This window comes from Lissotriton helveticus, chromosome 10, assembly GCF_964261635.1.
Source record: "Lissotriton helveticus chromosome 10, aLisHel1.1, whole genome shotgun sequence".
Taxonomy (NCBI): Eukaryota; Metazoa; Chordata; class Amphibia; order Caudata; family Salamandridae; genus Lissotriton; species Lissotriton helveticus.
The window spans coordinates 240289455-240306152 of NC_136071.1; the positions used below are offsets into that span (position 1 = coordinate 240289455).

At 44.8% G+C, this 16698-nt stretch overlaps 1 protein-coding gene across 1 annotated transcript in view; it reads left to right on the plus strand.

Annotated features, from left to right (window-relative positions):
• COPS3 (COP9 signalosome subunit 3) overlaps positions 1-16698 on the plus strand; it is a 97745-nt gene that overhangs the window by 14537 nt on the left and 66510 nt on the right. The window lies entirely within an intron of this gene.

The following is a 16698-nucleotide window of genomic DNA, read 5'->3' on the forward strand; positions in this document are numbered from 1 at the left end:
TTAAAATTACGGAAACATTGGGAGAGACTTCTCTGACAAATGTATTCAATTCTTGAGTGTCTTTAGTTGTAAGTGAAGTGAAGTATTTGCTAATTGCTGGTGTTAGCGTTATCCGACCAGGTTTAATTGACTTGTCAGTAGATTTCCGAACAGCATTTTCTGTCCCCATTCTTTTCATAAATATCGTGCGGGAACGTAGTTTTTTGAAGCCCATTTGTTTACCTATATACTTTAGATTATTGTTGGTTATGGGTTCCCGGACAAAAACACCGATGTAAGCTCTAATATAAGCTGTTAGTTAACTTACCAAGTGCGGTGTTCTCTGTAATGATAGTCGGGATGTAAGGGGGGGGGCCCGGCCCGTCCTCAAACGTCCCCGGACGGCCACAGACGGCCCGCCCTTTGCCCGGGCTTTTCCCCGCGCTTAGTCCCGCGCGCGTCCCGCGTCGCGGGGAGCGAGATGTTATTTATATACTTTTCGTTGGGGGCGTGTCCGTGGGCGGGTCGCCTGGGGGAAGAGGAGCCAGGTGATCTCCGCTAAGGTTTCTGGTCCTCGCAGTCCCCCAGGCTAGGTGCACCCACTGTTTGCACCCTGGCCTCAACCCCTCTGACTCCAGCTGGGAGCGACAGACAGAGCGTGCCGAGTGCAGCTCACGCTCACACCAGCGAGTCAGGGGGAGGCAGCACCACGGTACGATGAACAATCCGGGTCAGATCCAAACAGCCAGCACAGGTTGTAGACGATAAAGCCGGTTTACTTGCACAGTAGAATCGAAAACAAAGGATCAGCAGTTTTGAGCTCCAGTGAGTGGCGCCCGCGAAGCGGGTGTCACGAATATTTAACCAGCTCGTTGGGGGCGTGTCCGTGGGCGGGTCGCCTGGGGGAAGAGGAGCCAGGTGATCTCCGCTAAGGTTTCTGGTCCTCGCAGTCCCCCAGGCTAGGTGCACCCACTGTTTGCACCCTGGCCTCAACCCCTCTGACTCCAGCTGGGAGCGACAGACAGAGCGTGCCGAGTGCAGCTCACGCTCACACCAGCGAGTCAGGGGGAGGCAGCACCACGGTACGATGAACAATCCGGGTCAGATCCAAACAGCCAGCACAGGTTGTAGACGATAAAGCCGGTTTACTTGCACAGTAGAATCGAAAACAAAGGATCAGCAGTTTTGAGCTCCAGTGAGTGGCGCCCGCGAAGCGGGTGTCACGAATATTTAACCAGCTCGTTGGGGGCGTGTCCGTGGGCGGGTCACCTGGGGGAAGAGGAGCCAGGTGATCTCCGCTAAGGTTTCTGGTCCTCGCAGTCCCCCAGGCTAGGTGCACCCACTGTTTGCACCCTGGCCTCAACCCCTCTGACTCCAGCTGGGAGCGACAGACAGAGCGTGCCGAGTGCAGCTCACGCTCACACCAGCGAGTCAGGGGGAGGCAGCACCACGGTACGATGAACAATCCGGGTCAGATCCAAACAGCCAGCACAGGTTGTAGACGATAAAGCCGGTTTACTTGCACAGTAGAATCGAAAACAAAGGATCAGCAGTTTTGAGCTCCAGTGAGTGGCGCCCGCGAAGCGGGTGTCACGAATATTTAACCAGCTCGTTGGGGGCGTGTCCGTGGGCGGGTCGCCTGGGGGAAGAGGAGCCAGGTGATCTCCGCTAAGGTTTCTGGTCCTCGCAGTCCCCCAGGCTAGGTGCACCCACTGTTTGCACCCTGGCCTCAACCCCTCTGACTCCAGCTGGGAGCGACAGACAGAGCGTGCCGAGTGCAGCTCACGCTCACACCAGCGAGTCAGGGGGAGGCAGCACCACGGTACGATGAACAATCCGGGTCAGATCCAAACAGCCAGCACAGGTTGTAGACGATAAAGCCGGTTTACTTGCACAGTAGAATCGAAAACAAAGGATCAGCAGTTTTGAGCTCCAGTGAGTGGCGCCCGCGAAGCGGGTGTCACGAATATTTAACCAGCTCGTTGGGGGCGTGTCCGTGGGCGGGTCGCCTGGGGGAAGAGGAGCCAGGTGATCTCCGCTAAGGTTTCTGGTCCTCGCAGTCCCCCAGGCTAGGTGCACCCACTGTTTGCACCCTGGCCTCAACCCCTCTGACTCCAGCTGGGAGCGACAGACAGAGCGTGCCGAGTGCAGCTCACGCTCACACCAGCGAGTCAGGGGGAGGCAGCACCACGGTACGATGAACAATCCGGGTCAGATCCAAACAGCCAGCACAGGTTGTAGACGATAAAGCCGGTTTACTTGCACAGTAGAATCGAAAACAAAGGATCAGCAGTTTTGAGCTCCAGTGAGTGGCGCCCGCGAAGCGGGTGTCACGAATATTTAACCAGCTCGTTGGGGGCGTGTCCGTGGGCGGGTCACCTGGGGGAAGAGGAGCCAGGTGATCTCCGCTAAGGTTTCTGGTCCTCGCAGTCCCCCAGGCTAGGTGCACCCACTGTTTGCACCCTGGCCTCAACCCCTCTGACTCCAGCTGGGAGCGACAGACAGAGCGTGCCGAGTGCAGCTCACGCTCACACCAGCGAGTCAGGGGGAGGCAGCACCACGGTACGATGAACAATCCGGGTCAGATCCAAACAGCCAGCACAGGTTGTAGACGATAAAGCCGGTTTACTTGCACAGTAGAATCGAAAACAAAGGATCAGCAGTTTTGAGCTCCAGTGAGTGGCGCCCGCGAAGCGGGTGTCACGAATATTTAACCAGCTCGTTGGGGGCGTGTCCGTGGGCGGGTCGCCTGGGGGAAGAGGAGCCAGGTGATCTCCGCTAAGGTTTCTGGTCCTCGCAGTCCCCCAGGCTAGGTGCACCCACTGTTTGCACCCTGGCCTCAACCCCTCTGACTCCAGCTGGGAGCGACAGACAGAGCGTGCCGAGTGCAGCTCACGCTCACACCAGCGAGTCAGGGGGAGGCAGCACCACGGTACGATGAACAATCCGGGTCAGATCCAAACAGCCAGCACAGGTTGTAGACGATAAAGCCGGTTTACTTGCACAGTAGAATCGAAAACAAAGGATCAGCAGTTTTGAGCTCCAGTGAGTGAACAGCTGCTCCCTATCTGGTCATGCTGTGGCAATAACCGCCTAACAAGCAGTTACTTTTTTCACACTAGCACTTTACCCGCTCTGTAGACCTGCACATGGACATGTAACTGCATATAGTCTTGCACACTGGCACTTTATCGGTCAAATTGCAGCTGGCTGCATAGTAAAGCACAAATACTTTACTCGCACCTTAGACTTACACATGTGCATTTTAACCGCATATAGTCTTGCACACTGGCACTTTATTGGTAGAATTACAGCTGGCTACATAGTAAAGAACATACACGCTAACTAATCAGGGAAAAAGCCAGTTTATGACCAATCAACTTTCGAGTAGTAGGAAGGTGCTGTGGTTGGCTCATTCACCCGACCGCCTTTCATCATTTGTATGCTAGTATTTTTACTCTTAAATTCATGAAGGGCAGCAAATAATGAGAATGTTTCCTATTAAAGGTGAAATGATTGCAGCTGCAGTAAATGTCTCGTATTGTATGGTTTTAGTTATGGTTTTAGTTATGTTTATGGTTTTATTCATTCACTCAGTGGGTAGACCGATCCGACCTTCAGGAGCACAGGTACCTTTTCCTAGGGGGCTGCTGTATCGGGCTGGCCAAGGGACGGCAACTTGCTGAACCAGATATTTCTTCTTTGGTGCCTGTGGACTTCAGTTGAGTAACTCCTCTACTCCAAGGGAGATTACTGGCACTTTGCAACGGGCTAGCAAGCTCTAGGGGTTCTTGGAAGATGTTCAGCTGCAGGACAAGTCGATGGTCACGATTGGTGAGACTATTGTAGACAGCAGGGTTTGCACCAAAAATCCACAGCAGTCTCCAGTTCTCACTTTTCTCATGTCTCTTCCTTGTCCTCTTCGGCTAGAGCCGTTGAATCTGAGTTCCTGGTGTCGGGGTGCCACCTAAATACTCTATTTAGGGGCATTAAGGGGAGTAACAGGTAGTAGTCGATGAGCTACTTACCCTTAGGGTACCTACACTCTCTATATGACCACTTCCTGTGGGAACTGGGCACAACCCTGACTCAGAGAGTCTAATTCTTCCAAAACCAAGATGATGGAATCCTAAAATTCGTATTCACATCAGGTAGGCCACCTTAGGGGTGGAACTAGCCTGAGGGAGAACACACCTTACTACCTAATTTTCCTGCCTCTCTTGGTGCCATAGGGCTAGGGGCAGAGGGTGGCATTTCTCCTATCGGGGGGAGCCTTGGGTCACATATCAAGGCAGTAGAAGCGTTTGAAGCCTCTTGCCTTGATATACCAATCACTTAGCCATCCTGCTTGTAGGAGGAGTCGCCTCCGGTCGGAGTAGGCATCGTTTCTGTCCTCCGAGAGCTCTAGCTTTTACCTGCAGGGGGTCAGAAACCAGTCTGTGGTTGCAGATTCATCTACACCAGTCATCCAGTGGACTAGTAGATGGTAGGCTTTCAGAGGGCACCTCTAAGGTTCCCTCTGGGTGCATGTATTAGTACATGACATCACTGGAAGCAGTGTGGGTTTATTAATACAAGATGTTTGATACCAAACCGCTCTAGTTTGTGTATCCACATAAGCACCAGTATCCAACACATGCTCAAAATAGCGTCCCTGTTCACTTGCAATATCTAAGAACAGGCTTGTACATCACAGGGGAATATCTGCTCATGCAGATGTGTCTATGCATGTCGTATAGTACACCCTGTCTAGAGGCTGTTAGGCCTGCTGTAGGGGTAGCTTACCTATACCGCATCCAGTGTCTGCAGGCATGGCACACAGGATGTGTGCCATGTTGTGTCTTCACTTTTCTCTTCACCATGGATTGCAGCCTGCAATGACAGTTTGCATGTTGGTGCTGATTGTTCCCTTATGGTGGCACAATACACGCTGCAGCCCTTAAGAGACATTCTTTAGCCTCCTTGCCCTAGGTGCCAGAAGTACAATTAACTAGGGACTCACAGGGGTTGCAAAAAGGTTTTGCCAATTGTATAGTTTTAGAGAAAGATCTGGCAGTGGGCAGCTGGATAGCAGGAACCCAGTACACTTCTTTCAAAATTGCATCAGATGCAGGCAAAAAGTAGAGGTGACCATGTGCAAAAGGGGCATTTTCCTACACGACCTCCGCCCCAAACAAAAGAGAATGAGACTAACCTTTCCCAAGAGAGTCTTCGTCATCTAAGTGGAAAAACTGGAAAGGCCATTTGCATTGGCATGGTCAGTCCCAGGTCTGTGCACCACTGTGAAGTCCATACGTTATAGGCCAATGGGTCACCCCAAAAGTTTGGGGTTTTCACATTTCATTTGTATCAGCCATCTGAGAGGCCTTTGGTATGTTTCGACAAGGAAGTGAGTACCAAACCAGTATGGTCTCAGCTTCTCTGAACCAAACCACAGCAAAGGCTTCCCTCTTTATGGCACTCTTAACGCTGCTCTCTGGGAAGTAACCTGCTAATGAAAGCAACAGGCTGGTCATGGCCATCATCATTGGTCTAGGAAAGGACCGCTCCAATTCCATGTCCAGGGTTCGATTCCCCGCCTCGGCGGGTCTCGGGCTCAAAAATACCATGGACTCGACAATTCTCGTCTGGTGCCTACTCAACCCACGGGGTCACACTCTGCGACTCTGGGCAATAGCTTGCTTAATCTCCACTATGGCCCCTCGCGGCGGGATGCCTGGCTTTCACCTTGTGGACACCCTGCCGGGGTTTCTCACAGGGGAATACCAGGACGGGTTCCCTAAGCAAGCGCCGGGACGCTCACGGGCAGCCGTGCGCTCTACAAATCCAGCACATTTACATTTACATCCGTCTGCACTATGAACTGATTTGAATAATCTGGGGCTACAACCCTTAGAGACCCTTTTAAGCCTCATTTCCCTAGGTACCAGGATTACTATTTACTAGGGACTTGCAGGGTGTGCCCAAGGTATTGCCAATTGTGGGACCAAATGTTCAGTTTTAGCGAAAGAGATCTGGCACTGGAAACCTGAACAGTAGGAAGCCAGTGGGCATTGGTCAAAATTGAATCCGATATCCGGCAAAAAGTGGTGGTACCTTGTCCAAAAGGGGCACATTCCTACACTAGTTTAACAATATTTGTACTGGCTGATTTTATTGAGTAATTTGTACTTGTAGTAATACTGCTAGTAATTCGTGCATGAAACGTTGCATGACTGAGACATGCCAAAGCATTAGCCCACAAGGTGAAGGTTGTGATGCAAAAAAAGCTTCTTTAATTGATTTGGGTGCCTCACTGCTAAAATGTAAGATCGCTTATCAGAATCATGTATTTTTGTATTCAGTTTGTCAGGAGTGAAGAATTTCTATTGCCTTATGCCAAGGATACATTATTGGGGATCAAGGACAACAACTTTTAATGTTCTCTGTGCCCACTAGACAAATATGATTAAACCAGTGCAGCACAAATCCTTAATTGTGATTTCGTAGTACCAAAGTTGAAATCTGTGAAAGAAGATTGTCTGACATGAGGCAAGATTTGTATCCATATATATAAGTTGTTCAAACTGGTATATATGTGATTCATTAATGCAAAAGCCTTCGCTGTGAGGGTGAAAGCTCTAAGGGAACGCAGTGACCTGAGAGCTCCCCTTGCCTTGGACTGTAGTTCGGGTATAAAAACTTGTATAGGTTTGCAGAATTTAGCAGTTTGAGGCTAATTGTAAACTTCACTGATTGGAAGGCAAGATTGGTGATTGTTTCCTTTCAAAATAAAATGTTACACAAAAAATACAACTTGAAAATAAATATTTTTAATTGATCGTGTATCATTTAGCAGAACATGGCTGCAATTAAAGTTTAATAATGGCGAATCAGTGTAAAACCATTATGGGTTACATCAAAACGAATTAGGGGCCAAATTCACAACAAAAGTGTCCCATAGGTATATGTCATTGTATTGGTCTAGAATAGATTTAAAACTTCAGGAATTCACAATCCTCTGAAAAAGGTTTTACCCCTGCCAGTGTCAGGAGTAAGTTTCCAATGTGCTGACATAATTCTTTATCACACTGCATGGCACCAGAAGGAACACGTGGATTTTTTTACACATCAAGTAGGTTTTCAACGCATTTCGCCTCTTGGTAAAGTTGATATTTTTATAACGTTTCAGAGCCCTGGTTTATGAAATATGTTAACGCCTCACCCAATTAAACATTTTGTTGCTTATAGCTCAACAAATATTACAGCTCCTATTTGCCGCATTGTATGCACATTTACGTGTTCTAACTGTACCAATTTCATAAAAGTATTTTCTCCTTTTGAGGAAATACTAATGACATTGTACATATTTGTTCAGACTGCTTAAAATGTTATTTATCTTTTGTTTCTAAGGGGCGCCTATTTGCTTAGAGACTAGATTGCGGACTAAGGTGGAAACTGTGATAGGCCAAGCCAAGGATGACCCACCTTAGTTGAGGGAAATAAGTGAGAATAGGCTACTGATTTCCTTGTGGCAAAGCCATTAGGGCATATATCCTCCTTTGTCTAAAGCTTTTTGCTACATAATTCGAAATGCATTCTTTGTAATGTCCCCTGTTAGTGCAGAACCTAAACACTGCAGCCCTCTTCCGATCATTTCTTCCCCCTCATTAATCTAAATCAGTCAAGAGGCCAACTCAAGTTACGCCCTACGAACTATGTATTGTAACAGTGATTATGGGTTTTGCATACAAACAAGTTACAATGCTTGTTTATCTCTGCAAATATTATTTTGCTGCGGTGCTCCATCTAAATTAGAAATAAGGGACAGAGGTGCCGAAACCTTGGTAACTTTAACTCTGCTCATATCTTCCCCTGCACCTCAAAACAAGCTCTCAGGATAAAAAAGTACTCCTGTTGTGCTCGCCAACCCCTCTGCTGCACCAAGGGATCTGACAGAAGGTGAGAAACATAGCGGAAGAGGAAAGCAGTAGCTGTAAAGGTAAAAACAAAAGCTAAGCTCATTTCAGTCCAGGAGTTCTAGAGAACTTTAGGCCGAATCAGAACCATATGTCTTGCTCAAGCCTTTATTGGTTTGCCCATCTATAAATACTACTTTAACATCAGAGCTCTATATATCTACAACAAGGCCAACGTAATACCCAGATGAAGGAGATACACTGGCCGATGTTTCCCCAGCGGTTCACTTGCTACAGGAATGTGATCCTCAGAAACGGTTAACATGATCATGTTTGCCGTTCGATGGGGTTTTCCTCCTTTATCAACTGTGATTAGTTGAAATGGCCACCTTGTCTGCATCAGCATGATAATTTTTTTTTTTTTTTAATCTGCACACCAGACAATTCCTTCTGTGTCTAACAATATCTTACTTCTATTAAACTGGACTGCCTGTACATTTCAGCCTGTTTTGAAAATACAGGGACCTGATGTTGTCTACAGAAATACTCCAGGCAACCAACCTACAGAGATCCTCCATTGATGATGATGAACACAAGCCAAAGTCCTATAAAACACCATTTTGTTCAAAGTAATTGGAACACCACCAGGTTCAGCATTCAGTGACCATGTGTGCTTGTCTTAACAAGCCAAGTACTGTACGTCTGTGGTCGAAGGTACTAAACTATTGTTGGGTTCTCTGGAATTCTGGAGCTCCTATCTGTTAGCTCATTTGTATATCTTACCACAAGGTATTTATTTGTCCATGTCCATAGGATACAGTGTTGGACTCAGTCCTTTGGTGTGTCTTTGCCCACTAGTAGCTCTAAATACCTGATGTATAACTCGCCATGTGACCATTTCCCTTTTCTTTGTGATATCCTCACTACAAGCTCATTAGGCTAGCTTGCTGGCATCTGATTCTATTATCTAGGCAAGTTTAACAAAAATGATCAGTTAATAAAGCTTGTCTGTACTGTATCCATGCATTGTATGGTGTGCAGTGCATAGTGTGCGCCAGCTATTAAGCCTATGCATTCGTTGCTCTGCAGGGGCGAGGGAGACTAGTCGTCAGATTCTCATCACGTTACAATATCTCACAGAGGCTTCACACTAGACTGACACAATCCAAACCATCAGAGTGATGATGCCAGACATGTAGATCAGTGTCGGACAAAGTAATGAACTGGGCTGTGCTGTTGTCAATGCCCATCCAGCTCTTTAGACCCCTGCAATCAGATCCATCTTACAGATCTGAGAAGCTTTATGTACTGGATCTCAGGCAACATAGGTGCAGCAAATTGGGCCATCCATGATACAATACCCATTGCCTATCCCTGGTAACACGCTGGCCATGGAACAAGGATGCTAGTTCTTGGCACTGGTGGGCTTCATTGGGGTAATGCTGATTGCCTACCAAGGCTGATCACTTAATAACAGTGGTTAATTTATTTGGAATAATAATTATTTATTAGTTTTCCCGGTACCCCAGCCCATCAGTTCTCAGATCTAAGACTAGGAGCAAACCTAATTCAACTGAAAAATGTTGATGTTTCCTGCAATCTATTACATTTGCACATGTGTTCTGCTCCTTCATTCCGGAACCAAGATCTAAGGTACAGGAAGACCTGCTAATTTTCTGGCTGTTGGAGGGTGAGGGTAGTGAGAACAGAATCGCACAATTATCACAATGTTACATTCCCTCAAGTGCATGTTTCGAGAACAATGGCACAAGTTCACAAAATAATTCAACAAAAATCATATTATATCAATAACAATATACTTTGTGACCCAATTCTTTAGGATATCCTTCCAGCTGTTGGACTGGCTTTTCCATGGAAAAGGTGAAAAAATTGGTGTGTGGTCGCCTTCCTTACAAATGTGGTCCAGCAAGCAAAATTTATATTATTCCCTTGAGTCCCATGATAATGTGATTATTCTTGACGGCTTGAAGGGATCCGTGGCATGATGTATGTTACCCACCTGTGATTAAATGCTGGCCCTCTAACAGGAGTGGTAGTTGACGTATTGTGGGCATTCATGATCTGTACCCATAGGTCATCAATGTACAAATTCTGGCCCTTTGGGCATTCACACTATGTGGGCCATCATAGGTAACTTGCTTGCTTTAGCACAACGTGGTAATTCCTGGCATACCAGGGGCATCCATGGAAAGATGCTTGTCTTTGGCAACATGCAGGCACTGACAGAATAGTGGTCATTGGGACATATTTGGCACATCCATGTGATAGTAGTGCCCAATTATGGCTTAATAGTGATCCTGACAGTATGGTGATGATTGGGATATTGAGTGCATCCGTTGCACAGTGGTGCCCGACTTTTAAGTAAGTAAGGACATTGTAGGAATCTGCCTTTTCTGCATGGCCACTTGTGAATTGTTGCTTTTACGCGACCCTATAATTTTGCTGGCTTAAGAACTCTGTGCACTTTACCCCTTCTAACCAGGAATAAAGTATTGATGTTTCACCTTTAAGCATGGTTGAATTGGCTTGTTGGCATATTTAACTTGCCTACAAGTCTTTAGTATATGGCACCAATTGTACTCAGAGCCTAGAAGGTAAGCACGCTTAGTGAACTGTAGCACCTATTAAGCCATCCACTACAGTGGCAGTGCAAACATGGGTGAAGGCCTGCCACTGTAGCTTGACGGTAACATTGAAAAATGTGCACTGTGACCTGTCAAACTAAACTGTTTTTGACAAGTAAAAAAACACCATTAAAAAAATTAATAAACCCCCCCTATGTCAGCATTGAAGCACAGAAGGAAGGCAGTCTGGTATTTAAAGGTAGGAGAACAGGATGCCAAGACATTTCCTGTGTATCCACTCTCAGGTTGCTGAAGGACTTTGCTTTTGTCCTGCCAGACGTCTGTCTCTTGGTTTATTACGGATACAGTGGGTGCCTCAAACTGGGTTTTAGTGTTAGAAGTGGGAGCACACTAGGATTACCGTAGTAAACTCCACCCGCGCATCTCCAGCTCTCAGTTTACTGTGCTTGAAGACTCACCAACTCAAAAGCCCAAAATGGGTAAGGTTGCCCTCAAAGTTTTTCCCCACTTGTTAGGGCTTGTGCAGGAGTCCAGGTAGTGCCAGGCATAAATGTGGCACCTCTAGGCACCCATCTGAAAACACTTTCTGGATCTGCGGAAGATCAGAAGAGAACTGGACCTGCTGTTTGTGACTTGAGAGGAGCCCTGAGGACTGTACCTGCTCCCTCTTCTACCCAGAAGAATCAAGTTGACTTTCAGGGTCATAAGCATGACCTCCTGTTCAAGCTACAAGGGTACAACAAGCTACAAGAGACCTTTTTCTGGAAGTAGCCTCTGAACCCTGCTGTTCACCTATGCCTGACACCCTAATAGAGTGTCTCCACTGAGTTCCTGTGGGGTTTTAAAGTATACTCCTGTGGTGGATTGGGACTTAAAAGACTGAGTCAGAAGGTAAAATATTTGACTAGGATAAACCTGATTTGTGATCCAACCAGTGCTCTATTGACATCAGCCTCAAATTGCACCTAGGTCCCAGTCTACTGTTACCTTTGACTATTATTGGCATTTTGTGCTTATTGGTGCTATTCGTACTTAAAACTTTAAAAAATTCATATCTCTAGTTCCTCTTATTAGATTTGTCATTTAAAAAAATGTTTTTTTTTTTTTTTCTATTTGAGATTGTTATTGTTTTACGTTTTGACTTTATCAATGTTTGGTACTGCATTAATACTTTACACATTGTCCTGAGTTAAGCCTGTGTGCTCTGTGCCATAGCTACCAGTTGGTTGAGCTCAAATTAATCTAGCGCCCTTAGGTTTTCACCCTGCCATGGGTTATGATTATTTCTTGGGGTGGGTAGTCCACCACCCCGAGTAATAATCCAATTTCTTACAATCGTGATTTAAAATATGTGACCTACAATCCTGAGCTTTACACAGCATGTTGCCTGATCAGCATTTAAGTGCCTCTTTGTGAGTTTTCTGCTACCGCATCTAGATATACCACACAACCAGAAACATATACCTAAAACAAACAGACCCATTGGCCTTATGAGTGCCTTTTATCAGTTTGATATACACGAGTAACAATGATTGTGTTGTAAATGATAAGAATTGGTCAGTTCAAATGGTACACATGCGAGCATCAAGATGTGTGCACTGGCGAAAGGCCAAGGATAGGATCAGCCTCTAATCCGAAGACCGTTATTGCCCACTGCCTCCAGCTTCCTTGTCAGAGCTGTCCGTTTTGCCCCATTATGAACACATCCCACAAACAAAACTCACCTGAACACCTAAATTCATCTCCCCTCACATGTACCATTCAAGCATTGGAAAACCAAGTAGCTCAGCCATTTAGAGTAGAGACCTCTTGGCTTTGCCATTACTTAGTAACATAAATTCAAGTTACAATACAAAATTGCACTAAGCAGAATTTACATTTTTTAACAAATTAAGAGTCGTTATTTCTTTAAAAGTTGCAAAATATACAGTAACATATTGCTAACACTATTTGCAAATCCAATAGGTCACAATGGCGAGACCTGTTGGCTTTGCCAGTTCTTGTTTCTGGTTTCCTCTTTCATTTAATCGGTGCTCTCTTATGTTTTATCATTTCGAGTGCCAGTGTTTTTCCGTACAGTCTTTAGGAACATATTTAAGTTGCCGTAAAGAAAATTACGCCGGCCTATGAATTAACTTAAGGAGGTCCATTGTGTTCCACCCGATGGAGAGTACTTGGAGGACTACCATTGAATACCTGCTTATGGATAGAGGGTCCGATCCATTATCTTTGTATATGTGTAAACGAACTGTGAATCAATACTAAAAGATAATTGCGTTCCAGTGTTGGACAAGCTGGACGCACAGGTAGAGTGCTAAATTTCATTTCCTCTCTCCATGGCAGGTAGAATACCCTTGACAAAGATGCCGGTACTCCCTAATCGAAGTGTGTATTCACCATTCTGTAATGCATGCTCACTAGACTCCTTTGGGGTGGTAAAACTCCACGGTCAAGGTTAGAAACGTTGACACGATAATATGAGCGGGGTGGATTTGCCGTATCTGACCCCAAAAGATATTTCTTTGCACCTAAGGCACATTATGCTATTTACTGGATTAATTCACACCGCACAGTCCCACATCTTCCGATTTGATCGGGATCAACTAGAAAAGGGAACAGGGACACCATACTGGCTTACAGACTGCACAGCCAGGTAAATGCATTGCAATGGCTAGATGCAATCCATCTACTGACTAAATCAGTGCAAATAATGCTTATTCTACTGATCCTAACAAAGCTGGGACAACTCTTCAGGGACACTAGATTCATCTCACTAGAACAGTTCTGTGCTTGTGGTGAGGTAAATGTTGTGAACCTCTTTGCTTATTATAGATTGCACTAGGAAGCTTTGGAATATTGGGACAGTTGCTTCCAAGATACTGCTGAATTTTTTCACTGAAGCAGATGTATTTTCTACGAATATTGGCGTTTCCAGACTGTATAAGATAATGGGAGATGTACTGTTATCCCCCCGCCCCTACCCCAACCAGCAACATTGTCAAAACGCAATGGGAGACAGACTTGGACAAGATGCTAATAAAGTGCAGTGCTACAACTGATTGCACAAGACAAGTGTCCATTAACCATTGACATAACCTTGCAGTTCATACATAGGTTATTACATACTCCAAGATACTTTATCAAATAGCCGTGGTGCTGGGCCCTCGCTGTGTTAGATGCACTGTAGATAAAGTGGATTTTATGCACCTAACTTGCCATTACCCCACGATACTATGAATTCTGGTCTGAAATCACATGAGTCGTCAATGAGATTGTTGCTTCCCAGTTAACTTGTACACTGCTACCACTGATGTTGGGCTGTGTTGCTGATGTTCCTCGTCATACTAGGAAACTGGTGGCATTGTTCCTCTTACTGGCTAGACTCCGAGTGGAAGGAGCATGATTGAAAGCCTCCATTCCTAGACTTTGCGACTGACTCAAGGATGTTATATTCTGTAATGAAAAGCAATAACAGCTAGACCCAGAGACATTTGAGGGCTTTTCAAGCATTATATTACAAGTGTTGGATACCATTGGCTCTTTTAGTAACGTTTGATTGGTTTCATATGTTCTATTGCATCATAAGAATGATGTGAGCAACCGTCCACTGCAAGGGGATTCAAGGCCAATAGGAGATGGCACCTTTATTCTGTAGGCTCTGCTGAAGATTGATATGCCATACAGCTTTAACCCAGATATGTGTGTTATGAAGAAGTTCTCTGGACACACACTGCTTGAATAGTTCTGGGTTTATTGGAGAAGTATGAAGCATAAAAACATAATGTGTTTTCCTGACAGAGTGATTCCTGCAACTGCTTGCTTCACTCGTCAGAACTCCGCACCTAGTTGATACACAATGGAACATGGCGCTCTGGAGCTTTCTCACACTGATGTTCCATGAGAACAGCATGCGTATAACTATAAATAGCACACAGTTGTGAATTAACTCATTATATATCACTCCTCTCTTAACAATTGACATCAAGATTCAGCATATCACATTAAATCCAAGAGATGCATAGGCCCTCAAAACAATAACACAAAATCACATAGATGTCTAGATTCCCCTCTAAATCTGGTTTCCCTCGCATTTTCCATGCTCTCACACACCTATCACCTGGAAACCCCTTATTTTACCATCACTGTCTCGCAACTCTTGTATGATTTCCAACCTGACACTACTTTCCGCTGATAAGCAAGAACCCATATTTTGACAACTCACTGACAATTCATCTGCAACCCTTACATCTTCCTTGTCCTCCCAAGCCACAGGTAGATCAGAACTACACCAAAAATGTCTGCTCACACGTGCATCACCTTTGGAATCCAACACAACCTTCGCCTCCACTAGTACCCTCCCTCTTATAGGATCGAACACCTCTCCTCATTAACACTACATTCCTCTTAATCTACCGTCCTCCATCTTCCACCTTCACTGACCCCCTTTGATACTTTTATCACTATCATAGACTAATAGAATTTAGATAAACCTTTCTTAATTTTACCAGGTTGTCTGACTTTCACAATGTCATGAGGCTCTAATATCAGTTGCTTGGCACACCATTTAGAATCTTAATACACCCTACTCTTCCCTTGTTTCATTACCACCCTCTGCTTAACCAGGTCCTTATCTACGCTTTCACATGCCATCTTGTCATTATCCATCCGAGTATAATACTAGACCACAATTCTCTACCTCGCATCAGCTGGAGAGGGGATATTCCAATTGTCGTATGAGGTGTTATGTGGTAGTTCCATACTCTCTCGTGAATAGTAGCTTCAGTATTCTACTTTGGTTGCACAACTAGTTGCAGACACTCTTTGAACTTTCTATTGTCCCCCTGAACCAAACTATTTGACTGGGGACTATATAATGAAACCATGATATGTGAAATGCCTAAAGACTTAAATATGCTGCACACCATCATCGGATACTGTCCAGATAGGGTACCCTCCAATAAAGAATACAGACTTAAGAAAAATCAACCACTGACTTGCAATCAGCCCAGTCAACAAATTTGTAAAATACCCCCTTGAATGATAGTAAGAGCAATTAAGAACGTCACACCATCAATGAAAACCGAAATAGGACCCATAAAAGCTATTGCAACTTTCTCCCATGGCAAGAACCAGAAATAAAGTTGTGTTTATAACCACACAGTGTCTGTCTGCATTTTGATGTGTAGAATACAACCCTTAAATGTCCGTAAAAACATCCATGCTAGGCCACCAATAATACAGCTTTGATTTTTTTCTTCATCGATGTCAACCTTACGCAACCAGCGTGTGCTAACCACACCACCCACTCTTACACCTGTTGGAGGTACCACCCTGTCCCCCTTTCTACACCACCTCGATCTAAATGCTTAAATCATCTTTGATTTTACTTTGTTCTTCCTGTAACTTGCTCTCCTCTGGCCAACTATTTCTTCTTCTTAAAAAAAAACTTTGTCGGCTATTGCAGCCATAAAAGCACATTTTAATTTACAAGATATTAACATCCGAGTCAAGAAAGAGGTACAAGATCATACAGAACACTGGTTAATAAACATAGCAATATAAGACCACCCATTGGGAAGTAGAAATATGAAAATCATCATTATGGGAAATTTGAACTATTAAAACATACATTCAGAATATCATTTAAATTAAAATATTTAAAAAAATTGGTGCATGAAAATGTCTTTTGATACAGTTTATCAGGAGCCTGAAAGATACGTCTTCATTTGTGTGACACAGGATGGAAATAGAATGACATATTCTGGTATGGCTGGCTCCATTAGAGTATCTCCCTTCATCTGTGATGACCAGCACCATTTAGAGCTGCCTGCATCAAAGTCCGTATAGAACGAACCAATAACATTTTGTGGCATCTAGTGGAGTAGCAGATTGCCCATCCTGAAAGGAATAATTTTCGTGAGGTATTATTACAGCTTTTAAAGTGTCCCTAACTTCATATGACTATCTTGGAATAATTTCATTGTTGTCCACTAAAACGCATGTTTTCCCTGTGCAAGGCATGTCTTCACAGGACCTATCGGCATCTAGAAGAGTTATAATCTTCCCACTATGAAAGCAACCACTACTATAAGCTCGGAATAAGAATCATATTAAGTAGGAACAATATGACCATTGGTCCGTCTTTTTAAATATATTGATGCATTTATCAATCTCTGTGATACTGGACTTTACTGGTCTGAAATCATTGGCCTAAA